At 44.6% G+C, this 25841-nt stretch overlaps 1 protein-coding gene across 7 annotated transcripts in view; it reads right to left on the bottom strand.

Annotated features, from left to right (window-relative positions):
* The window catches only part of LOC146867489 (heparan sulfate glucosamine 3-O-sulfotransferase 1-like), a 604489-nt gene extending 585366 nt beyond the window's left edge, over positions 1 to 19123 (bottom strand). For all 7 annotated transcript variants that reach the window (XM_085606185.1, XM_085606184.1, XM_085606182.1 and 4 more), the window contains exon 1: positions 18681 to 19123. The gene's annotated coding sequence lies outside the window, so the exon portion shown is untranslated. The remainder of the gene's footprint in view (positions 1 to 18680) is intronic.
* Positions 19124 to 25841: the final 6718 nt, after the last annotated feature.

Here is a 25841-nt window from a genome sequence, read left to right as displayed (position 1 = left end):
TTTTAGCTATACATATATTACAAATATTTTTTTTTCATAAAGACACATATGTCATCAGCAGAAGATTGCGGTCGCGTGAGTTATAGTTGCCTGCACTAACTATAACGGGGGAATTTCATTGGTTTTTTATCAGTAAAATTTCCGCTAACTATAACATGTGTGAAACCTATGGTTTTTTCAGTGAATTTGCAAGGTTTTTTAAATGCTAATTCCTAACTATAACATGTGTGAAACCTATGGTTTTTTCAGTGAATTTGTACGGTTTTTTAAATGCTAAGTTACTTTACGCCATTCGTGGCGTGCGCGCCCACTTAACGCAGTTCGTTCCGTGCGCGCACGGTGCGCTTCGCGCACCGTGCGCGCACAGTGAGCACGCGGTGTGCTTCGCGCACCGCGCGCCCACTTTACGCAGTTAGTGCCGTGCACGCACGGTGGGCACGCGGTGCGCTACGCGCACCGCGTGCCCACGTTACGCTAGATGGGCCATGTACGCACGATGCGCTTCGCGCACCGTGCGCACATGGAGGACATATGATGCACTTCGTTTCGAAAGGTAATATTTTAATTTTTCGTATATGTTATAAGCCATGCACAAATGGTGCCCTTCAGGCACCATTTGCACACGGGGTGGAGAGAGTGTGGATAATTTTTTTTTTTATTATTATTTTTTTTAATTTTTTAGTTTATGTCACCGGTACTAAGCCATGCACAATTGGTGCCCTTCGGGCACCAATTGCACACGGGGTGGGGAGAGTGTGGATACTTTTTTTTTTTTAATAATTTGTTTACCGTACACGTACGGTAAGCGTAATCGGCGAAATTAGCGAAAAAATAAAAATTCAGTTTTTGGCCTTGGGGGACCTTTGGGGACTCCCTCAACATGGCTATGTGTGTGGGAGCTGTCTAAACAGCCCCTTTACATGTTTTTGTGCTTTATATTTTAAACATGACTCTCAGTGCGAGAGAGAAAATGGCGGCCGCCGCTTCCTGGTTTCGGCCGATTCGAATGTTTACTAAGATCTAACAGCCAATCAGAATCGCGCTCGCGCACGCCACCGTACGCGTACGGTAAGCATACCGTAAGCGCACCGTAAGCTGGCTCAGATATATATATTGATTTAAAGGCTATTTTCTCAGAATCTACTGAACAGATTTACACCAAACCTACAAAAGGCACTTCCTTGACCTGAGGACTACCTCTCTGCCAAATTTCTAGTAATTCTGTTCAGCCGTTCGGGCTGTAGCCCTGTCTAAAGGTCCTATGGAAAAATGCATGGGAAAAACGCGTTTTGGGACCCCCCTTTTATCTCAGCCCCCGCTTGATGAATCCCCCCGAGACTTTCAGGGTAGGAGCGGAGCGTAGCGCCCCACCTATTTTGAAAACTTCGCGAGGATTCGTCGACCGGCGCCAAAGTTATTCAAAATAGAATGTTGCGGATTTCCTATGGAAACGTGGTCCTAACTATAACTACCTACTGGCGACCGCCAGTAGGTAATATATATATATATATATAGTGTTACATTTTTATATCATTTAAAAAAATACTTTAAAATTATTTGTTTAATTATTTTAAAATAAATATATATATATAAATTATTATGTGTTTAACTTTTGAAAATTAAGTTTATTTGTTATATGTGTTAAAATGTATATTAAATATAATTAATTTTTTTAATTAATGTTATTCTTTAATATATTTTCTATATATAAAAAAGTTGTACAACTATATTTATGACATCAATATTTTTTTTCAGATATCTTTGTACTTACCATTATAAATATGGGATGTCAATATTTTTGACATTGAGATTTATAACTCGATATTGTGGTATGGGGATATTTTAGGTGTCGATATTCGGTCAGTGAACAGGTTTGAGTCTCTGCATTGACTCAACCTTCTGTGATTCAGGGCTAATTACTTAGGGCCAGATTACGATCTTGTTAGGAAGGCCTCCAGACGGGTCCCGGATGGTGAGAATCCGATTCGGAGCCTGCGTTTCCGATCAAGTCATCACCCGCTCTGAACGACCAAGTACAATGCGACCGAATCGTTTCTGGAACCCAATCCTGTCCAACCGATTCGCAGATGAATCGTGCCGCGCAATGGACCCGGATTCCGACCGAGCAAGTACGATTCGATCGGAATCAGACTTCGGGAGGCCCCCTTCACCCAGAGCACTTTGAATCGGTCACGGGGTGCCCATGGGTCCCCCCGATCCATGCATGCACAGTGTGGTGGGCAAAATGGGGTGCCGCCACAGGGTGTGCGCTTTTCCCCACCCACCCCTTTTTGCTATAGGAGCCTGTGTACCCACCGGTACACAGGCTTCCATAGAGTTTAATGGGAGTCCAAGTGAACCGAGTCCGTCAGCATACGGCTGCATCGTACTCGTTCGGTCGGACTCGCACAGCGCAATTCACTTGGAAAGCCCTCCGGATCAGAGTCGTATGGTGGGCTTTCCTAGCGAGATCGTAATCAGGCCCTTGAGCTCCCTGCCAACCAAAAATAAATGTGAAGTTATAGTGCCGGTTTTGGGTCTTTCCAAGGTTGCATTAAAGAGACAGTTTAACCCATCTAATGTTGCTTTTGAGTAATTGCTTATTTATAAACTTCTTGTTCTGAGTCTCCTCGTAAATACCGCAAGTGAATCAGTGCTTAGTTTGAGCTGGAGTTGGTGGTGTGGCCCATCGATTATTTTTGGGACCCAGAACTGATTTGCCCTCTACAAATTTTGATGCAGAGCAAGAGAGAATAAAAAGACATGAGATGGAATCAAGACAACACAGCCCTTGCATTCTGCACCTCCAACATTCAGTAGTGCGGGCTGCAGTCTGAGAAAATCTTTGGGCCCCAGCACTTATTCTTTAACAAATGAAGCACTGATGTAAATAAGCACCGCATCATCCTCATGTCATTGCCATCGACAAGGGCATAATAGGTGTCTCCACCAGTCCATGCCTTCACAGGGAATGACGGCAAAAATGTATTAGTCCAAAGCTTCCAAATGTCTTTTGATTTGGATAATTATCCCAATGTGTCATATTTTTCATAAAACTAAAATGAGTAGTTATAAAGAAGTATGGCACATTTTAAAGACCGGTTTGTTTATGTTTCCTGTAGTGTTTTTTTTTTTTTTAATAATTCTTTTTATTAGAACAAAATTGACAAGGCATAGCATCACGGAGTCACATAAAGGTAGCCGCAAAACAAAGATACATAAAGATACAGTAAGCGTATGCAGTAGGAATTACGGGGAGGAGGAGACATCTTCGTCTAGTGGTTGAGGGGGGTACATATGTTTCCACTATATATATTCCAAGGGGCCCATATCTTGGACCATTTACGGGGGCAGCCCCGAGCTGCGTATACAGACTTTTCACGTTGCATACACCAGCCAAGGTCTTTTTTCCAGTCCGCAATTGTGGGTGCATGCGAGGCCCCCCAGAGCTGTGCAATGTTTCTTTTAGCTATCATGCAGCCGAGTGTGACCCATTGTGTGGCGTAGGTGTTGAGGTCTGTAGGTTCCCAGATGTTGAGGAGGCACCTAAGAGATTCTGGCTGTATCTCAACCTCCAAAATTTCGCTCATGATTACATGTATTTTACGCCAGTACTCCTGGATTAGCCCGCAATGCCAGATGGTGTGGATGAATATACCTGGCTGGGAGCACCCTCGTCTACAGGACCCATCGGCATGCACCCCCATGTGTACCAGTTGGGGGCCTGTTACATATATTCTATGCAGGATTTTGAGCTGTACCAGCCGAAGCCGCGCTGATATTGCTACTGTTTTAGGGGATGAAATCGCTGCCTGCCACCCTTCGTCATCCAATTTAATCCCATCCCCGGTCCATTTCTCCCGCAGTGAGGTCAAGGGATCGCTCATGTTGTTAATAAGTTTTCTGTATGTTAGGGATATAGCCCTTTCGGGCACGTGGCCATCCAGGAGTCTGTCCTCCAGTGGGGAACTATCTGGTGGGGAGGTAGCACCAGGCAATTTTCCTGTAGTTTTTAATTTAAATGACTACTGCGTCTTTAATGAATCCATATTCTGTGTTTTTAGGTTATGAAAATAACTTTCCATAGAGTCAGCATATCGTGTTTATTGCCATTGCATGTAAGATATTACAATCTCTAGAGGGGACCCACTGCTGAGTGGGAAAAATGTCAACAGTTCAGATAAGAACCCTTTATAACATTGCTGCTTATCTTATTGCAAAATGTAAAATAATGAGAAATCCTAGAAAATTGTTTGCTGCCGATGTTTGATACATGAGGTACAATTCATAAAGGCATTTTCAGCCATACACGTGTTGCAAGGAAATCACAAATGAATCTGGGCAGGAGTACATCATCGCTTAGATTCTGCATGTTTCTATGCCATGTTGGAGGAGAAATGCTCAGTGGTAACTTGCGCACAAAGAGTGGGAAGTGAGCAGGACAAGGTTACCCTGGTAAGAATATGAATGCACACAAATTTGTGTACTTTTATGTATTCGCATACTCCGATCTGACTCTTTCCCAGCCTGTAAATGGTCAGAAATTTACACATAAAAGGCCTAGATTAACTTTCCATTCAGGGTAGGAAGCAGAAAGGATCACCTCCGAACTTCAAGGATATGTAGAAGAACATGTTTATGCTTGGGGAGAAGAAACAAATATGAAAACATAATATGGATGTGCCGCATTTACCCAGTGCTTAAGTCAGTGCAAAGTAGAATTATGCACTGGGGAGGTAAAAACCGTGGCAACATGTCACCTGAAATTTCCAGTAGGATACCTAGAAACCTTTTCTTTCTCAGCATGTTACTGGCAACATTTCTAAATTCCAAAAAGTATTAAGTTTGCACCAGTAGTCGGAGTACTTTTATGGGTGGAGATATAGGGACTTATTACAAGTATGGCAGTCCTCCCGCATACAGGAGGACAGCCAAGGCTGTTGAGTGCCCGCCGTATTACAACTGTAATCCATGGCTGGTGGTGCTGTGGCGGTCTCACGGCAGAGGCTGTACAGCACCTGCAGCACATTCCTGCATGGTGTGCTATGCATGCCACACCATGCAGGAACTGGGGTGCACTTCCAAGGGGACACAATAAGTGACCCCGCATTCACCCCCAGGAGAGGCAGAGTTGCCTCTCTGCCACCCTTTTTATGGCTATCTCACCACCATGAAAGGGCAGTGGATAGGCAACTCGTAATATGTGCGGCAGTGCCGCAGAAGCACCACCAGCATATTGCTGCCCCTTCCACTGAACGACCACTGCAGGATCCTGGATCCCCGTCAGACACAGCGGTCTTGTAGCGGTCTGGCCAGCACGCTTTGAATACTGGGGGCGGACCCGCAGCGGTGGCAGAGGTCAGACCACCTCCGCGAGCGACAGTCCTGTGGACCGCTGTACTCGTAATAAGGCCCTTAGTACTTTTTTTTCTAATTGCCCCATACTGTGTCAAACTTCTGTGTGAGGTATTTAACCGGAGGCCCTGACTACAAAACCAGCACTGTAAAGATGACATAGGCTCTAGTTACACAAAGTTTTTTTCATAATACTACTCAGCATACACAGGTATTGGAAGCAATTTGTTTTTGTATAAAAGAGACAAGCAGTGTGGGAAAAGCTGTCTGCTTCACCGTGCGCAATTGGCCTGCTGAAGTTCACGTTCAGGCTTCTGGTGTTGCATAAATCAATCAACCTACTGTGCCTAATTTTTCATGACAGTAAAGTCACTTCAGTACAGGGTATACTTTGCAGCAGCCAATACTAATCCAAATTACATAGTCGAGCAAACGAGAGTGTCAGGCTAACGTGTACAGTTCTGGACTGTTGCTAGCTTGTGATGTGCTTATTGACTCTTGCAGACTCAAGGCAAACATTTAAGGGTAAGCAGCACCCAAATCTTTACTCGAGACAATGAAAAGCATAAAATGTGCACTGTTTTCATTAACAATATGCACAAGAAACAAGCTGACAATGTTTGCCATTAAGCAGCCAATCAGTGTGTTTCCACAGTCATAAAGAGTGCGAAGGAAAAATACAGAAAATCCAAGATATACATATTGTTACCTAAGTGCAGGGAGTGGGGAAGTGAGGCAGCGGCATGAAGTTGCTATGAAGCACACAGGTGCCACTCCTTAGCCTCCTTAGAAGGTAGATATTCAAAACAAAGTTTAGAGTGATGTTATAGATAGGTAGGGCGGTAAGGGTTTAGCTTACTTTAAAAAAAACAAATTTACTGAAAAAACACAAAAGGTAAAGTGAAGTTATGGGTAGGTCTTGTAAAAGCAAAAAAACTATTATTTTAAAACAATAAATAATCTGAAATTCACCAGTTAAGGTTTACTGAGCTAACTATAACTTGCACCCCAACCACGCGCTGCTTATGAACTCACATATTACACTCATGACATGTTAAATGACATCATTAAGGATATCACTGATGACATCTCAAATGACATAATTCAAGATATCAATGATGAAATGATACAATCATTATGACACCATTCAGAATGGTCTGTGGACTTAAAGTAATTCAACATGCTACAGTTGTGGCCAACTTTCTATTCATGTTAATATTAACAGATATTCATTTTCCACTGTCAGAACAATTTCTGTAAGTCCATATGGACATAGCTCCATAGTTAGTAAGATACACTGCACAGGTTCTTGAGATGGGCACTGTGGCATACAACCTTAAGGCCATGTTTACAATACCCATAAGGGATGAACTACCTCTAGGTAGGACACCCCTACATTCTACATTATTCAACAATCGCCAATGCCTCATAATCTAAAGTAAAGTTCTGGAAATAAGAGTGCTATTGTATTATGAGTGCATACTTTCTTCGGATCATTGATGATAATCATTCAATGGCTTGAGTCATGACGGATCTCCTTTGAGAGAGAAAATATTTTTGTACAGCAACAAACATTGACATTTTTAAAACCCACTTGTCAACAGTGACCAAAAATCCTCTATAGACAGCCTTTTAACTAAAGGTTTTCGATTGGAAATATATACAGCATACTTGATACTGCTGTAATAATGGTCAAGGTGGCAAAGCAAATCAAAATCCAATCACATCAATTAGTTTTATTAAAAAATAAATAGTGAACATGAAAAACAATATATATTCTATCTGCCTGTGCCTAACGTATGCACTAATAGGTCGGTTCTTAAAGTTCCAAATCGTAGTTGGATGCAATAAGACCTACCTCATGAAATTGATTGAGATATGTTGCAAATTGAGACTCACTATAATTGAAGGCCATCGGAAGGATGATGGCCGGCTGGGTTCAGCAGACGACCATGGCTGTGAAAAATTAACTAAACTTTTATTTAAAATACAGCCAGTTATTCATAAAAGAAACTGGCTGAGTTTAAAACAGAACAGTTTTTGTTTAAGTTTGTTTGCGAGTTTGCAGTGGTTGCGTAAACCAAAGCCTAAATCTCAATACCCAAACTTAGTTTTAACATTCACAAAGTGGAAGATGTCCCTGTGGGACCCCTTCCCTTTTGCAAATGGGTTACCATGCCAACTTGGAGGCTGCTAACTTTTCAATGATTTATGACTGCTATTTCATCAAAAATCAGTCATCCATATGGATAGAAATTGCTATCTGAGAGAGATGCCTACAACACACCCCTTCCGAATAGTGGCTCCTTATCCAATTTTAAAATGGGTTTAGCACATTGCAAAAAGCATTTTTTAAGTTGCAAACTGAGAGTCTGATTTGCGACTGAAAAATGCTTTGTACATCTGGCCCCTGGGTCATTGAGCATTTTTATGCCTGTGAATGCACTTGCTTGCATAATAATGTGAAATGCAGTTACCACTGACGTCCTGGCAGGACTTAATGAAGGACGACCTATTCATTCTGATAAACTGATTAGAAGTCATGAGTTTTTTTTTTTAATGCATCGCTGGTTACTTTGTGGCTTATCAGCAACAACCGGCGATAATTATCGCTCAGTGCTCTCTGCGTGAGGATAATTATAGCCGCGTAACGTGGATTTTTATCGCTGAGATAGCGTGCTATTAGCAGCGCTTATCTCCTCAGCGATAAAAATCCTAGCGCTAACTGCCTAACGTGAGATTATCGCTGGAAACCCAGCGATAATCTCACGTAGTGTGGCGTTAGCTTGCTGATAGGGACTCACAAACTTAGCCATTATATCCACCTTCCATAGGATATCATGGCTAAGTCAGTCCTGAAGCAGGCGTAAGGAAAGTAGAGATAATAGGGGTTATCGCTACTTTTCCTGCCGCTTTGCTTCATAGCGTGGGGCTTGATGATAGGAGAAATGTCGCTTAGCGACATTTCTCCTGTCATGTTAGGTCAGGAACGCCCACTTTGCATCTTATTAGAGATGCAAAGCTGGGCGTTAGGAATCCCGACACTAAAGCAAGGTTTCACGCGTTAGAGTGGCCTTGCTAATTAGGCGATAAAATTATCGCCGCTTTTCGGCCGAAAAAGGCCGCAAAAGCGGCGATAGTTTTTTATCGCCAGCTTGTAAATATGCCCCTATGTTTTTCTGACTAAATCTAAAGCACACACTGCTTGCAGAAGCACTCCCTGGTTCAAAAAGGAATGCAGAAAAGTGCAGCGCTCCCAAGCCAGTGCAATCAGATTAAGAGATCTTCTCAAAGTTTCCCTAGGATAGCCTACAAAGCCTCCATCAGTCACGCCAAGAGCAACTGGGACTCTCAGACATGGAATACTCTCCAGGAAGCCAGCCTGTCTAAAGATACCATCTTGTTTTGGCAGCTTTTAGCGCACAATGGAGCTATGGTTCCAATTGAACCTGCAAACAACATTGCCCCTCTAGCATGGCTCGATTCTTTTTCTGACCTCTATTCAGACACTCTGACAAATAGCCCAATTACCTTACAATGATGCTACCCTGCCAAACTTCCATAATGCAATTTTTTGACATCTTGGATGCGACAGAATCTCTTTTAGTTGTTCCACATGGAAGGGCAGTAGGGATGGACGGTGTCCTGGCTGACGTCTTTCTTTCTGACATAAACTTGTGGACCCATGACATCTTAATAATTGCTAATTCCATTGCTACAGGGGCAGGAATTCCTAAATCGTGGAAAGGTGCAGTCGTTATTCCTAGGGGGTCAGGTCTCGTCCTAACAACTACAGACTGATTATCCTACTGCATACAGTCTTTTCCTGATGTTTGTTGGCTAAGATACAGAACAGGATGTTTGATGAAGACATCCTTACCCTATGCCAAGTAGGCTTTCGGACAAAGTTTTCGACCATTGATCAGGTGTTCTTTTTCCTTTTGGTATATTAGCGTAGTGTTATCATTGATAATGGCACTTTATACATTGTGTTTGGGGATCTCAGATCTGCTTTTGATCTGGTACCACGTTCCACACTCTGGCTGGTGTTGCATAACATGAGAATGCCACCAGACCTCATGTCCTGGTTAGATGCCTCCATGAGGGAAAATTTGTACAAATCAGGTGGAAATCGAGGTCAAATGACTGAGGAAATCCCTGTGCTGAGTGGAGTCTGCCAGGGTTGCGTTCTGGCTTCTGCACTGCTTTCATTGTTTATTAATGATATTGCTTCATTCTTATCATTAGTTGAAGCTGATGACCCCTGGCTGGCTGGATCTAAAATTCCCATTCTCCTATTTGCGGGTGACACCTTGTTGATCTCCAAGACCCCAAGTGGGCTACAGAAGCTTCAGCATCGCTTTGAGGAGTTCTGTTTTGCTCTGGGTCTGGAGATCAACACAAGCAAATCTGTCAAGTTTACGTCATTCAAACCTTATAGATCATTCAAGAGACGTGTTGCTCCTCTTGAGATGCTGGATAATTTCACCTACCTGGGTATTAGGCTTTCTAAAAGCATGTCCTGGAAACCCATATTGATAAGCGGCTCTGCAGCTTAGACAAATAACGAGTGCTCTTATAAGGAATGTTCTTCTTCTTATACCAGACAAATTTCTCCGGCACTATGTATGTACGAGGCCAAGGTTCTGGCCTCTGCTCTTTACGTAGACACACTCACTAGTGCAGAGAATAAAATCATTCACAACCATACTTCTCTTCCTTCCAGCACTAGCACTACAGGATGTTATGGAGGCAGATCAATTCCACAAAGTAACATGGCTTTTGAACATAAATTATTTAACACCCCAGGCCACTCAGATCTCTGGGACAATCCTGCCTCTTCATTTTTCCCATACAAGAAAGCGTTGAAGTTACTCTACTGGAATCTGTAGCGGTGAATGGCTTTAAAAAGGCTGCCTCCTCCAGGCTGTCTTATGACTTTCTTATGTTAAGCCTGTGCGTACATCCGAAGCATATTGGGACTTGGTTGCTGTTCTTCTAGATCTGAAATTATACTTCCAGTTTTGAGTGGGTACCTTACCGCTGAAATCTTTTACTGCTAGGTGGTCCGCGGATGCTTGCCCAGACTGCACACTCTCAGAGGAGAGTGTTGCTCATGTTTTCTGTCTGCCTCACCTAAGCTCACCCCCGCAGCTCTTGGTTAGCCCCCACTTGCAGACACTCGAGTGTGCACAATCACTGTGTGGCCCTATGAATTTTAAGATCAGATTTTTTTGTCTCAGTGGCTAAAATTCTGGGTGGAATGTGGAAACTTCATAGAGTGATCTGGTAATTTTATGTTTTGGTATTTTGGCTATTTTATCTATATTGCAACATCTAGGCTTTCTATGAATTTGAGTTGTGCTGTTTCATGTTTATTTTACAGTTTTAAACTTTTTATTACGTTTTTATATTTGGGTGCTTGTGCTTTTATGGCCCTAGTGGCTGAAATAAACCTATTTTGAAGTCAAGTATAATTTGTGTACAAATAAAAGTATGGTTGATAAAATAAAGAAAAACAAAAGACATGTGAGGTGTCTGTGGGCATATTGCCCTTTTTTGAGCATATGACGTGCAGCAGCAAAAAGTGGGCATAGAACTGACAGGTGGAAAAAAACAAATACATTTCCCAATGCTTAATGGAAGTGTCTTATTTGGACTTGAGGCCAGCATATGTAAACGAATGAAACACCAACTTGTAAAAATGGATTTGGTGAATCACAACATAACAGTAAAGTATCTGTGTGATTATGACAATCTTTGAGAAAGACCCACTAGAATTTTAGAGATTTGGACTGATGCAAGAAGAGCCATTCCAAAGGCGTTATGTTCAATGTTATCTTTTTCTGATCGAGTTACAGCACGGAGGTCCCCTCCTTTGGTACTTCCTCATCATATGAGTGCACTTATAAGGGTAATAGTTACGTGATTTTTCAAGCAACGAAAGCCTTCCACCTTTTGAAATTTGAGACTTTGTTGGGCTTAAAGTAACTATAAAAGGCCTTCTGAGAATCACTTTCATTTACATTTGGGCATAGGTTAGTTTAGGATTGGTGATCGTTAGGGTAGGAAACTACACACAGTAACAAACATTTTCTCTCTATTGTGCTTATCTGAGGACCACTGTCTTTATAGCATTGACTTTGTAGCGTTTCTCTGAATTTTAAACTTTCTTAGGGGCATATTAACAAGGGCTTTATCTTTAAAAGCCAAAGAAGCGGAGATAAAAATATCGCCCTATCAACAACAGGGTGCTAACATGCAAAATCGAATGTTAGCACCCTTTTTCGCTACGCTTCCCTTTGCATCTCTAATGAGATGCAAAGTGGGCGTTCCAGAGCAAAAAAAGCGACATTTCTCCTATTATCAAGCTTCACGCTAACCCTGTTAGAGACATTACACGGCTAAGTACACCATGGGCTATCAACAAGGATATCCCTATACTTGTAGTTTTATCGCTGCATTACCAGCAATAACCTCTCAAAATGCCGCTATCGCTGGATTTTTTATCGCCGCCCTAGGCAGTTAGCGTTGTTAATAACGCGATAACCAGGTGATATTATCCAGCGATAGCGGGCGTTAAAAAAATTAATGCTAAGCGCCCTTAGCGTTAATTTTCCCTGTTCCTTGTTAATATGCCCCTTAATTTCTGACGCTAGAACGAAAAGACCCATAAGTCTTGTGTCAGTGTTCCTGTTGGAATGAAGTATCTAAGGAAAGCTGGAGGGGCCAACTTTCCGATTTATCACCGGACCAGAGGATTGTTGTACCTATTGGTTTCCCCTAGTTGCCTGTTATGGGTGGCCAATGTGATTGAAAGGTGACTTGGTGGTATTTACACTCATGGAAAACAGAGAAGTCAAAGACTACAGTAGCCATAACCGTGACTTGAATTGAATTCACCCCATCTCTGAGAAGTGAAATATGCTTGGGGGACTCAAACTGAGGCGTAGGGATTTGACAAATGAAAATAGAGAACGTTGAACTATGAATGCTTTCCGACCTTAAAACCATGCAACCATTAATAGGTGGGCATGGAGGAAAAGCTGAATTTGGGAATCAGGACTCTTTAAAGTTAGCATTCAGCAGCATTGAGACAGGTTGTTCAGAAAAAACCTTGAGCCCATGAACTTATCATGTGACAAATTAAGCATTGAGGGCATTGATGGCCTCATTACGATGTCGGTCGGAGAGGCTCTGAATAGCATTCTGAATGTCCTAACCTATGTTGGGACCCATGTTTCCGTCCAACTCACAAACATTTCTGACTGACCGATTACAAAAGATGGTAACTGTTCGGTCTTTCTGACTCGGTTCCGACCGGCATTCGGAGGCTCCAAGTCAGTTGGAGCTGAATAATGGGCCACGTTTCCGACCGACGTATTACAATGTTGGATTCTGAAAGCCTTTCCGAATTGGTCTGTCTGACACGAAACAGCTGATGGAAACTGACTTTGGGGGCCCGTAGCAGGACCCCCTTCACCCAGATGCCTCCGGTTGGCACCCGTGCGGGTACCCATGGGTCCCTATGTACAACCATGCACAGTGTGGCAGGCACCATGGGGTGCCCGCCACACGGTGCAAGTTTTCCGGAACCACCCCTTTTAAGGCATGCGCAGTCTGCAAGACCTGTAATCGATATCCCGACAGTTTTCTCACCTGCCGCTTACGATTGGTTGATTCGTGTGACGCTCTTCTTTGGTGCCTCCTAAGTGGTTGCAATATCCGGAACGTCACTTCCTCTGAAGGCTAAGGAGCACCGGTAAAGTACCGTTTCCTTACGCCTTCAGTATTCAAGTTGTTGTGAGGGGGAACTCTTTATGTTATGCTGCATTCCAAACATGGCCACCGGAATAGTCCTCTTTTTCCCTCAGTTTACACAATGGTTGGTTATGTAGTAGGCGCACGCCCAGTGCGACGCCGCAATCCATACTCGCACTCTTTGGCGGCTTCCTCCCTTCTCTCCTGCCCGTATTGGTGCCCATTGCAGCCCGCTGTTAGTGCCTACTTGCGCTCTTCGCCGACTTCCTCCCTTCTCTCCAGCCCGTTGTGGCGCCCGTTGTTTGTGCCTACTCACGCTCTTCAGCGGCTTCCTCCTCTCTCTCTTGCCCGTATTGGCGCCAGGTGCTGCCCGCTGTTAGTGCCTACTTGTGCTCTTCGGCGACTTCCTCCCTTCTCTCCTGCCTGTAGTGGCACCCGTTGCAGCCAGCTGTTAGTGCCTACACGTGTTCTTTGGTGGCTTCCTCCCTTCTCTCCTGCACATATTGCCGCCCGTCGCCGCCCACTGTTACTGCATACTTGCGCTCTTCGGCGGCTCCTGCCCACTGCTAGTGCGGTGAAATAGACTTCATATTTTCAGAGATGCTGTTGGGTTCACCTTTGAGTCCAACGCTAGGGGATGGTCACTTTATTAACTACTTATAGCAGTTGTTGTGTTTTTTGGTAGGGTCGCATTTGCTATTTTAATTATAAAGGGCACCTTTTTGTCACGCTTTGTAAGCAAAGCATATGGCGCGCATGCCTCTGTGGAGTGTTTCATCTACAGTAGGGTTTCAACACTGCATGTCTGTTTTAAAGAAGGAATAGGGGGGTCGTTCTTTTAAACATTTAATTAATTAACCACTTAAGCGTGCTTGTTTTTATTTATATAATTTAACATTGCAGTTGTGTTATCTCCTGTCTTAGAAATAGTCTTTTGTTACGAGATTAGATAATGGTGTCCAGGGAGAGCGAATTGGACAAACTGCATTATCGCCACCTTTATTGATCTTGCATATGGTGAACCACACCCTGCTACTAATTTTACAGAAATCATCCTGTTGAACAGTTCAAAGATGTGCAGTTATTAACTTCTCCCCAACGCATTTTGTCATCCCATTTATATTGTGTTAAAGTAGAGAACCATTTATACATACTGTCATGCGGGCACAAGCATCCCTGTGTATCAAAGACTAGAGAGAGGTTTGAGACTTATCCTCTTATTATTTAGCAGACCGCCCGTGGATGACTAGCCTGGTGGACTTTACCATGTATCTAACAAGATAGACTCACAATAGTTTATTGTTTCTTTCAAAAAGATGTCTTCCTAGAAATAGAAATGTACCTCAGAGTGTAACGGGGACACACTTTTCATATACATACCTCCAACTCTAGATCCCTCATCTTGTGATTCTGCCCACACTGGATCTGTAATCTGCATTAATAGCTCTTTCACGTTGGCAGATGGAACAACTGGACTCTCTCACGACCCTGTCCCACCTCTGACAAGCATTTGCAATGGATTAAACCCAGATCTGTGACTGGGGGTGAATGTTTTGCCAATGTGCAACATTCCGCCCATCATCTTGTGTGTTCTGCTGTTCGCCCTATGTGGGAAGGGTATGCCCAGACGTGGGTCCCGTGCTCACTACACCACTGGAGTCAAGCTATTCTGGCTGAAGAGGGGTGAAACCCCGAAACCGGTCCTAAGATGCTTGATTCCGTTCCAGGGAAGACATGGCTTGGCAGTTAGAGCTGGACTGTTCCCATGAGGCACAGGGTCAAGACTGATTTGCATAAGGCCATGTCTGATCCAGGGTGGCGTGGTGAGCAAAATAACGATGGATTAAACCCAGATCTGTGACTGGGGGTGAATGTTTTGCCAATGTGCAACATTCCGTCCATCATCTTGTGTGTTTTGCTTTAACAAACACCTGCAATAATAAAAGGCATCGTCATTTACAATACCAATAGGTCAAAGTTTCTAAAATGCGAGACCTATTGCATTGCACATGCTTGTTTCAATGGGGGCCTGTGTTGTTGGTCGGAACACAGGCGCCCATTGAAGTCAATGGGAGTCTGACCGAAGGGTGTTCGGAAACATCATAATCAGTCGGTCGGATTCCCCGAACCCGAGTCGGTCGGAAACCATTACGAAAAGGAGTTGGTCGGAATGCTTTCCAACTGACATCATAATGTGGCCCTGAGTTGTTATTTCTTACTCAAGGCTAAGGTGTGAGTTGCAGATAACGTTTCAGGGCTAAGACATATGCATATTCACAAAAAATGCTTTGTGAATCATAGACCCTGAGTAAGCCACAATTAAGCAAAAGTAAAACACTAACACTCACAGACAAATCTGTGTGAATCAGCCCTCTAGTCAATAGCGCAGTTTCAATTGCTAGTTTATTAAGTGACTGGGGTAACAAACGTAATAATGTGTAAATTAAATGTATTTTAAATTAATACATAGTTAAATAGCTATATAGAAATAATGCCAGCTAACAAATTGTAATGATTTCTTTTTAGGTCTGGTGATAGGCAAGATCTTTTCATTTCACCCAAATTATATGTTAAAATTTACAGGGGCTTTCCCCCAGCCCTCTTCATCTACTGGTCTGTTATTTGGTATTTAACATGTTTCATCTGCCTTCTACAGCATGCAACATGGAGCAATAGGGGAGCCCATTCCAGCCATTGGCTAACTTCACAGTGAGTGACGGCATTCTGCTCTGTCATAAGGAACAGGTCCATACACAAAGTAGTTCCATTTAGTGCCTCAGGCTGCCATTGCAATGTATTCTTTTTGATTCCAAATAATATGTTACTCTAAGCCAATGTTTTATTTATGTATTTAAACTGCTGAGGACATAGCTGTTTCCCCAACAATAAAGTTTTGCAAAAACCATGACAAATCAAAATCAAAATAAAGCATTGATACATCCAAAAGACTGTCAGCCAATACCAGACTTATTGGGTTTGCCAATGCTTGTCGTTTCTGTATAGTTATCACCATTAATATATTTATTGACACTGGTTTGTGAATGATTACAGCAATGATGTTTGTTTTTCTTGTATAATGCACTAAATAACAAGTTATAGAGTCAACCAATAATATGATTGTCAAAAAAAAGTCTTTAAACCTTTGGTCCGCATTAACATTTTTATATCAAACACTTTAACCTCACTTACTGGAATAATTACATAATTTGATTTCAAGGGGCTATGTAAACTAGGCCCAGATGAAAGTTAAACTACTCCTGGGCAATTAATGTATTTTCGGAAACTTCGCATTACGCTTATGCAAAACTTCTGAAATGACGCCACTACACCGTGTTGGGTAATTGTGCGCTATACGCAGTAACGTTTTTACAGCGAGCACTCGTGAATACCGAGAAAGGCCAGAAGGCGAGTGAATGTTTCTCATGCCACTGGTGTATTTTGTGCTATTGTTACTGCGAAATGCATCCTTGCAAAGTTGACAGCAGGGCACATTTCACACTAAAATATAGCTCTAATGATGGAATTGCATTTCACATAATTATCCATAGTTTTATGTCATTTTTCTGACATTTCACGTTACTGCCTGAAACCAAATGATGTGAATTTCACATACACAATGTAAATCTAAGAGGCCAAATCATAAAAGGATTTATGAGCATGGGAAATAGTACTACAGGAGTACTCATACATACACTAATATGCATTTGTGAGTCAGCCCAGAAGCAGCCAACTCATTACTATTAAAAGTCTGAAGAAGGCACTGATGTTTCCATCTGTTCTAATTGCATATGAATATTCTCTAAATATTCCAGTTATTCCCATTTCAGATGTTTTGTGGCCATTTCGAAAAGACATGTAAGAGTACAGAGAAGCTACTAAAGAAGGGGAGTACTACTTTAAGAACTTGAAAATGCCTATGTGAATAGAGGTCTTGCTCCTGTTGGCTCAGTCAATTAAGACAGATAAACATAAGTGACATTCTCACCCTGAATTAACTGTTCACATTCACTCTACACCCTTCCTTCTCACAGCATCCAAGACTATTGCTCCTTTCAAAAGATCATTACTCGTGGTTGCTCTTAGCCAATAAGTGTGTTTTATTGTGAAAATGTAGAAAAAACGTATACAACTGCACATTTTTTTGCTTTTTTCCAAAATACTTCTACATTCATTTTGCCACCACTTTTCGCTTTTATGCCAGGTTTCTTTCACAAGTTATGACCAGACCAATTCAGATATGTATATTGCTTCAGTTCTGTGTGGATGTCTCCGAATGATAACGTGACTAGTGGAGGAGGCTTCAAAAACACCCATTTAATGGCTGAAATTCACTAGGACAAAATAGAAGCTGCATGCACATTTCTGCTTCAGAGAATTGTCTGTGAATTAATTCAAAAGGCTTGAATGGAGCAGGTTAGTGGGAAATGCAACTGTGAATAAAGCGTCTATTGAAACGAACAAATAAACCACGTGGCGGTGCACACATGATACAGGCACAGCCCTAACATCCAAAGAAGCCCAGAGTTGAAATTAAAACCCGTAATGTGGCTACTTCCTTTTCACATCCATACATTAATGCTAATATATGAAACAACAGCAACTTGAGTGCAACATTTTTTCGTGAAGTCAAGAAATTACTTTGAAAGAGACGAGACAAGACAGTTCTGAAAGCCACTTGTCTCGGGGGTGCCATTTCCCTCGGTCGGCGTGGTCGTCTGTGCACACTGACATCAAAGCTCCTTAGTCCCAAAACCAACCCCTACTGCATCTAACCGCATAGCTCAGAAGGCATTCACCCAACCCTCACTCGAGTTCATTCTTTTCACCTTTACTGTGTGTGCAGCTTCTGTGCTCGGTTGGGGGGTCCTGCCAGGAAAGGGTTGTGAGTTGTTCCACAGGGAGCAACTGTACAGACTCGAAGCATTCTGTGCATCAAAAGCCTCCACAGAGGAAATCAGTGGCTGTTTTGCAATTGTTGCCTCATTTGCGGGAACAGCCATAGAAATCCCGCCACTTCATGTGGGAACACAACACTAATGTGAGCACACGGTTCTTCTAAAATGTGCTGACATAGATTCAGATCCCTACACACCACAGGAGAGACAACACTGCCCCTCTTGGCTTATCAAGTTGATAACAGAAGTCACCATTGCTTTGAGTCTCACGTGCATATGTTTACCTGAGCTGTCACGGTCCAATCTAATTGACAACTATGAATAGGAATCAACTCCTTGAACCTCTGCTCAGTACTGTGGAAACTGAAACTCTCAGCCTCTCTGTACACCTCAACCACAAAACAAGATTAGCTTTACTGACACTTTTAATTAACCTAAGAACACATGTATTGCTGTGGTGCAGTAAATAGACATATTCAACTCCCCTACATGTTTGTGACATAAATATTCATTTCATGCATCAGGATTCAGGAATACCACAATCCACAAAGAGATGCGACTTTTTGCGTCATACAGTGACAAGTCATTTCCATTTCTTTTGTTTCTCTATACCTCTACAAAATAATTCAAACATTTAAAGGAAGGCTTCAAACGAAGAAAATACTTTACCTCTCTGTGTCCGTAAAGAAGGGCACTGGCTTTGTCCATGAAGTTTCTCCGTGGATGCACGAAAGAAGTGGACGGACTGAGACACGTCTGTGACGCTAGGGCTCCCCCTCTGCCCTTCACTATCGCTCCAGCTTCTTAGAGCTGAAGCCTGGCTCCGGGCAGCCTGCTCCAGACAAATGTTTTAACAGCCTCCGCATCGTTATCAATGAAATAATCCCATTGGCGAGCACAAGAAGGGAAAAAAGGTACAGCAACGCAGATAAGAGGTAACTAGGAGCGAAGGGCACCACCGGGGCGCCTGCTTTGACAGAGAATGGTTTATGGGCAAGTCTTCATCTTTTGCGAGCTGCGAGGAGGCAGCGCTCTCTGAGAGGCTGCGGTGAAGTGTGCGCTGTCATTTGGAAGCAGAAAGTCATGCACGGAGGTTCAGTGCACGATGCAACACCCCCCTCCTCCTCCTCTAAACCGGCTTGGATTGCAGCTCCTGATTGGTGATTCCAAGAGCCTCGTTCTCTGATTGGCCGGCCAACAATGAACTCTGATTTGCTTCTTTTCATTTTCCCACCCTGTTTGTTTTCCTTTCATGTCAGATAGCGTGAACCTTCCCCTGCAGAAGACAGCTTGTGTCTGACTGCCGCACTTAATTTCAGCATCTAGCAAGCTATTTTTAAGTTCCATCTAATTTTAACTATTCCAGGACATATTCGTGCGTCTTAAACACCGAAATGCTGATTGTGCTTGTCAGGTAAAGACCTTGTTTAATTTAAATATTGATATTTTATTACTGTAAGCAGTGCAAATAAACACAAACATATCAGATAACGAATTACAGTGAAATGCATTAGGCTGCTGGAACTGGTAATGGTTATCTCGGGCTTAGCAGCCCTCCTGGGAGACCATTGATCTGCCCGCGCAGTATATTTAACGTGAAGCCATGTAAGCTATTAATCAATGCTGATCATAACCCGACTCCCTTCACATACGTTATTTAATGTCAGGAAAAACCAAGGCTAGTTTCTTTAGCAAATGACTGCCTTTATCCTAAGAGCAGTTTTTTTAGCCCTCTGTGCTCACATCTGCCTCATCCATTCACCTATATTATTAAAATGACAGAACCTTAAAGGGGAACGAATATCAGTTGTGACATATTTAACAGCGCATGAATTTGCATTAAACCAATAGGTTAAATGTTATGTTCATCTAACATTTCCAGCAAAGCCTGCGACTGTTTAGATGTATTGCAAACAAAATACGTTTTTTTTGTAACTAAGTACTCTCCTGCCTTCGTTCTTGACTCTGTTTTGATCGCACCTGACAATGCTAATGCTTCTTCACCCCTGTCTTTCACATAAGCTTAGTTAAGGCATAGTTGTTGCCCCCCCCCTGGGCATAACCTGGCAGGCGTGCTCTTCTGTACCAGTTTCGGCCTAACATTGGTGGTGATGAGAAAGAATGCTGTGATAGAGAGCAGCGAGTAACACTTCATTATTCCTGGGGTGCAGCACGCCCATTACAGGGGTGCAACCCATTATGGTCATCTTTAAGCTTCATACTTCGTTTAATTGCTTGGAATTTAAAAAGCTATTTCTTCATAAATTGGCACCGAATGTTTAGAAGTGCAGTGCAAATTGAACTGAAGTGGGGGTCAAAGAAAGCAACATCACAGAGAGCAGGAAGAGATGTCCTTTAAAAAAAAAGATGAAAGGAGTACATGATATAGTCGAATTCCCTCTTTTGTTTTATAGGCACGACATCTAATCATATAACTTCGGGGTTTATTACAAAGAGTGGAACAATAGTGGAACAAGAGCCGACACGGTTTTCCAGGAACCTCCCATGAGGCTCCTGGGCTCTGGCACCCCCTATTGTGCCGCGCAGAGGTACCCTTTGGTGCCTATTTGCTTCCAGATTGCCCTGTAACTCCCCTGCAACGAGAAAAGAACAACATTGCAACATTCTATGTCTCCCCCGCTGCTTCCACGCCAGGTAAGCGGTAGGGTGGGAGACGGCGTGTCCAAGGCGCGAAAAGAGAAAGGTCAGAGGGTGGGGGAGGCCTATATACCCCCCCTCGTTCCTCGAGCCCCGGAAGTGACGCGTCCTGTGTGCCGCAGCCACTGGCTGCTAGGAGTGGGGGGACTCCTCCCCTAGGGGTCCCCTAGCAGAAGGGGGGTGGGCTGGTGCCTAGCTGGCACTAGAGGCCCGCCCTTCTAGGGCGCCCTGCGGGTGCCAGGGCAGCTGCATAGCACCAGCAGGAGGCAACAGTCCCCACCCCCCACAATAGCATGCATGTTCTTACACATAAATAAAACACACCACACAAATTTTTGTTTGGGTAAGAAACTGCTGCAGGTTTATTACATACACCGTTATGTAATATGGAGGGTTATCTTATGGGCGATCCAAGGGCAGGCACCAACTGGGCCGCCTGCCCGCCTGATGAGCCAAGCAGCACTGGGGCCAACCCCGTCTGTGCTGCCCCTTCGGTGATCCTCTTCCCGGATCACGGTCCCTTATTACTCACGCCCCTTTCAGGGCGGAGCGTAGCAAGGCAAGCCCCCGGTTGTTCAGGCCCACAACCGCCCGAAGGACTGACGGGGCACCGACATGGTTTACCAGGAACCTCCCATGAGGCTCCTGGGCTCTGACTCTGGCACCCCCTATGGTGCCGCGCAAAGGTACCCTTCGGTACCCATTTGCTTCCAGATCGCCCTGTAACTCCGCCACAGCTCTGGATGCGGCCACCGTCGCCGCCAGGGCCACCCAACAAAGTAGCTATAGTCTTGCCCGCTAGATCGTCTGTCTAGGGCCTCCTGTAAGTCTAGATGAAAGGACATCCCTCCAGGATATCGATGCCCCAACTATCTCCCAATAGCCCTAGCTGTTAGCTTGGGTCAGCTAGCGTCTGATGAAACAGACGCCCCATGCCGGTGGAGTTGTGCCAAGCACAAACACTTCATGCCGCAAAGTTCGACTGCGTCACCTGCCTCCGCCCCGTACAGCACAGGACAGTTTCAGGCACCCTGGCTCACGATGCCCACCTATTTTCTGATCACACTGGATGCCGCCCTTCTGGCACCGTGTAAGACTGGACACATGTGTCTCCGATCTCTGGGACAGCACTCACTTGTTAGGAGACCGTTCCTACCGCAATAGCCAGCTAGGCTATTAGGGTGGGAAGGATTATACTTAACCTAGGCGCCGTCCCTTTACTCGCTAAATCAATGCTCACATGGAGGTCCCTAACAGCGTATGAACATTGAGCACGGCTGCACCCCAGTGCAGCCCTGCATCCCCTATTCTTTATAGGAAAACCAACTGCTAGCTCCCTCTGGGAAGTCCCCTAGGCATACCCGCTTAGAGAATCTGCTGCTTCGATACTGGGCGCACTGTCTGTGATTTAGTGCCTAACCTTAGATGAGGTAGATGCCACCCACCGTCTAGGTCATGGGGATCTAAAGGAGCACACCATATCCCCCGGGCGTACCTCTAAGTGGGACTGGCTCCACCCAGCTGTGACGCCAGAGACACACTTCTTAAACCTCTTTACTCGTTATGCACTTGGCACCCTTCTTGTTGCAGCTTGGTGTATTAGTAAAGCGCGCATGCCCACAGGGCACGATGACGCGGCTAGCCAGTGTATGTACCCACTCGCTGATACTTATCTATCCTAGCTGGCCTTACTTGGGTTGAGGAGATGCTGGATGCTACCCCAGGACTGAAGACTTAATGCTCCAACCCACTATGATCCCAGAACTTGGGGACAACCCCAGGGGTGACCCTGTCTTAACTGCTATCTACCCAGCGCTCGACAATCAATGTGATAGGGACTCCAAACCCAAGAGATGCCCCTTCTGTTGTCTGGTTCTAGCCCGCAGGAGGCTAACCCGGGGGGGGGGGGGGGGGGGGCAGACAAGTCTGCGGAACCAGAGGGGAGAGGTGAGTGCAATTACCTGCCCTTTCCTGAATTTTGGGACGCCAAAAGGTCGAAAATTCCCTTTCGTCAAATTGCACTAACGCAGAGTTTACCAAACCTTTCCGTGCCACAGCACACTGGTTAGCTGACAACTACCACCACCCGCCTGCTGCCCTGGTTGATGCGCGTGCGGATATGCCTACTGGAGCTGCCAGATACCGGCCCTTGGCTTGCAGGGGACTGCCCACCCAGTGTACATGGTACCTGGTTCTATATGGTACTCGCAGGTGTGCCCCATGGAGGCCCTCGTAGCCAATTGCACAATACAGTCATCATTTTGTAAGTGCCTCTCTCTGCGTTGAAATTTCTCGAGTAAGTAAAAATTATAATTTCCCACCATTGGGCAGGAAACCGGAGGCAAAGGCAGACTGTTATTTTGTGGCTTCTGGCATTGCCGCTGTGTAACTATTACAAAACCACAATACACCTACAACACACCAGTACCATTGGCTTTAGCAATGCTTGTTAGTTGCATGAGGTAACTGAAGCCACAATTCTGGCTTTGCTGCGTAGCATATTGATCATACCTCCATTCAGAACTGGTGGGACTGTCACCTTACGCCAGACAGGTCACCAGTCCGTGAGCCAGGTACCGAAAGCGGGAGCCCTATGTAAACGGAAAAGCGGTGCACAATCCCAGGGTTGGAGACAAAATTGGCCTAGTTTTACTGCGAGAGGGGCACATGGGGAGACAAAATAACTATTCTTAGCAAAACAGAGCCTGTCCGAATCTATAGCCTAAATGAGGACAACGATGAACCATGATATTATCACTGACCAAGTCTGTGATGTCCTCTTCACTATCTCTGGCATATTTCTCATAATTCGCCATATATGGCTGACACCGCACTCTCAGCCTGTGCTTTGTGTGATCTTGACCCACTTTGGTGTGACCAGAGCCCCGTGAAGTCTGCATCATGCATGGACTGGCCCGAGGGCCACTTCCCCAAAATTCGGCCACAAACCAGTGACCCCCATGATACCGCAATCCTGACATACCCCGGGGGGCAAACGGGAGACTCTTTTAAAGGTGAAAGAATGTGCCAATTCCATCCTTTCCACCCGGGCATAATACTACGTTAGAAAACCACCTTGATGTAATACCAACAAACGGACAGCCGGACACCGCCGTGCCACATCCAAGAAGAGCCTGCCACGGTGCCAAGCCCCTTGAGGGGAGAAGTACAGTTCCTGCCTACTTCAAAACCAACAAAACTAAAGAGAAGTTGGACCTCACTGGAGTGCCCCACCTTGTCCCCACTGACATGTACGAACGCTAGTATAGGGCAGGGAAAAATGACCAGCTGGGTGGACACTCGCTACACCGATTGGGTCGATTGCCCAAACAAAACTGATATTGAAACAATTGAAACCTACATGGTCCACGATTAACTCGGGTGGCATGAAACGGTCTTGAACAAGGACCAGTGGACAGTGAGTCACCCGATAGACAGTTAAGTATTGATGGTTTAGGGACAAAGGCACCGTCCAAAACTGAAACAAAGTTGGCGAGAATAGTTCTATGGAGAAAAGCATTGAAAGAATCGCTCCTCAAAGTAAAGGACATAACTACCCGCTTAGGTCTACCTTGATGGGAAGAAAGGAGCGATGCCTGTTATCGGAATTGGTGGATGAAGGCATTATTCATACGTGAAAAGCCAAATTGTGTGAGACTGCCCCCCAGTAGTCGTCCTGCTTAGTGGCACCCTGCCAGTACAAATAGGATTAGAGCACCAATAATTAACCCCAAACTGATATACTGATTAGCCCCACCCAGGGCACCCTGTTCGGTAACCACCAAGGCAGACGTACCGTAATGCCACTGAAGGCAGAGCCAAACTCATTGTCTGACCTTGGGCTGCTTGCGGCGACACATACCTAGTGATGCCCAGTGTTGCGCAAAACTGGAATCTGCATACGCACGCGCTACATAACGCAAGGCAGTTCTAAGGAACACCTAACAATTGTGCCAATATAAGCCAGGACTCCTGTCAGGTGGCTACTTCCTTTTGCATCACACCGTGCACCTGCCGTGCTGCCAATCATAGTAACACCACAACTACTAACCTAGGACTCGTGCAAACGTGACATCCCGCCTATTTCAAGCCCTCACAACTAAAAGGAAGGCTTGGGCAGCTGGCAACAGTGATTTAATGTCAATTGCATTAATCCATGCCTATAGGGTCATCTCTACAATAGACAGACATCGCCAACTCGTGGCAGACTGTCCCAAGCGCCAGTGACCCATTGAGTCACGTGCAGTGCACCAGTACCAACTTGGTCAAATTACACAGTGTTAGCTTCAATCGCGTACCCTAAACCTGTGTCTCCTCGAGGAGTTTATACTCGCAAAGCTGAAGACATGAGACAATCGCCACCTTTAGGGGTACCAGAGCATGTTGTAAATGATCCCTTAATAGCCTTCTTGAATGCTTTAAACCTATGATGCATAAGGATGCTTTGACCACCTTTTGCATTGCCCACATTTCTGAGTGGTCCCTTGATTATCTGTTATCCACCCACAGGTTAGCCAACTCTGTGTGCTTGCAAGGAACACAGTCCCTTATCAAATTGGCGCCAACCAAGAACTAGTTTCTTTTTATTCTTCTCAACCTGTGGGAGCAAAACTAATATCAACGGTCGCACTACCGACCCTCAGCGCTCCGATTAACGACCCCGGTATGCCTATCTGCAAAGCTTCTCCATGCGCTGCTTGGGCCAAGAGGGTAGGCATCAAGGTGAATGGGTCTGTGTCACAGTGTAACATTCAGAAGACTATGAGACCCCTGTCCCTTGCTGTGTGTAACACCCACCTAAACAATCTTCCTCCTGGCTTGGCTTCATGCAGGCACTAGGGTGCACCTACTCGAGCCCCTTGTTGCCCTTTCGCTGGTAATCCTCTGCGTGGTCGAAAGTAAAGCAAGCCAGGAGGAACTGGCAAGTGGGGAGGGCCTAACAGGACGATTTCTTACAAGAGCCCATCCCTCCGTCTAGCATCGCAACCCCAAAATGCGCGGAAGTCTTTAAGATTCACGGACTGCGTGCAGACCTAGACATAACGGGAGTTTACAAAATAGCACTACTATCGGCACTGGCACATTGTTTATAACAGACATACACCTATGGATGAAATACGGCGAGTGTCCGGTACAGCGCAGCACAAAGCAGCGATGATTAACTTCCCACCA

This window comes from Triturus cristatus, chromosome 1_2 (genome assembly GCF_964204655.1).
Source record: "Triturus cristatus chromosome 1_2, aTriCri1.1, whole genome shotgun sequence".
Lineage (NCBI taxonomy): Eukaryota > Metazoa > Chordata > Amphibia > Caudata > Salamandridae > Triturus > Triturus cristatus.
This window is presented reverse-complemented; position numbering and strand designations above follow the sequence as displayed.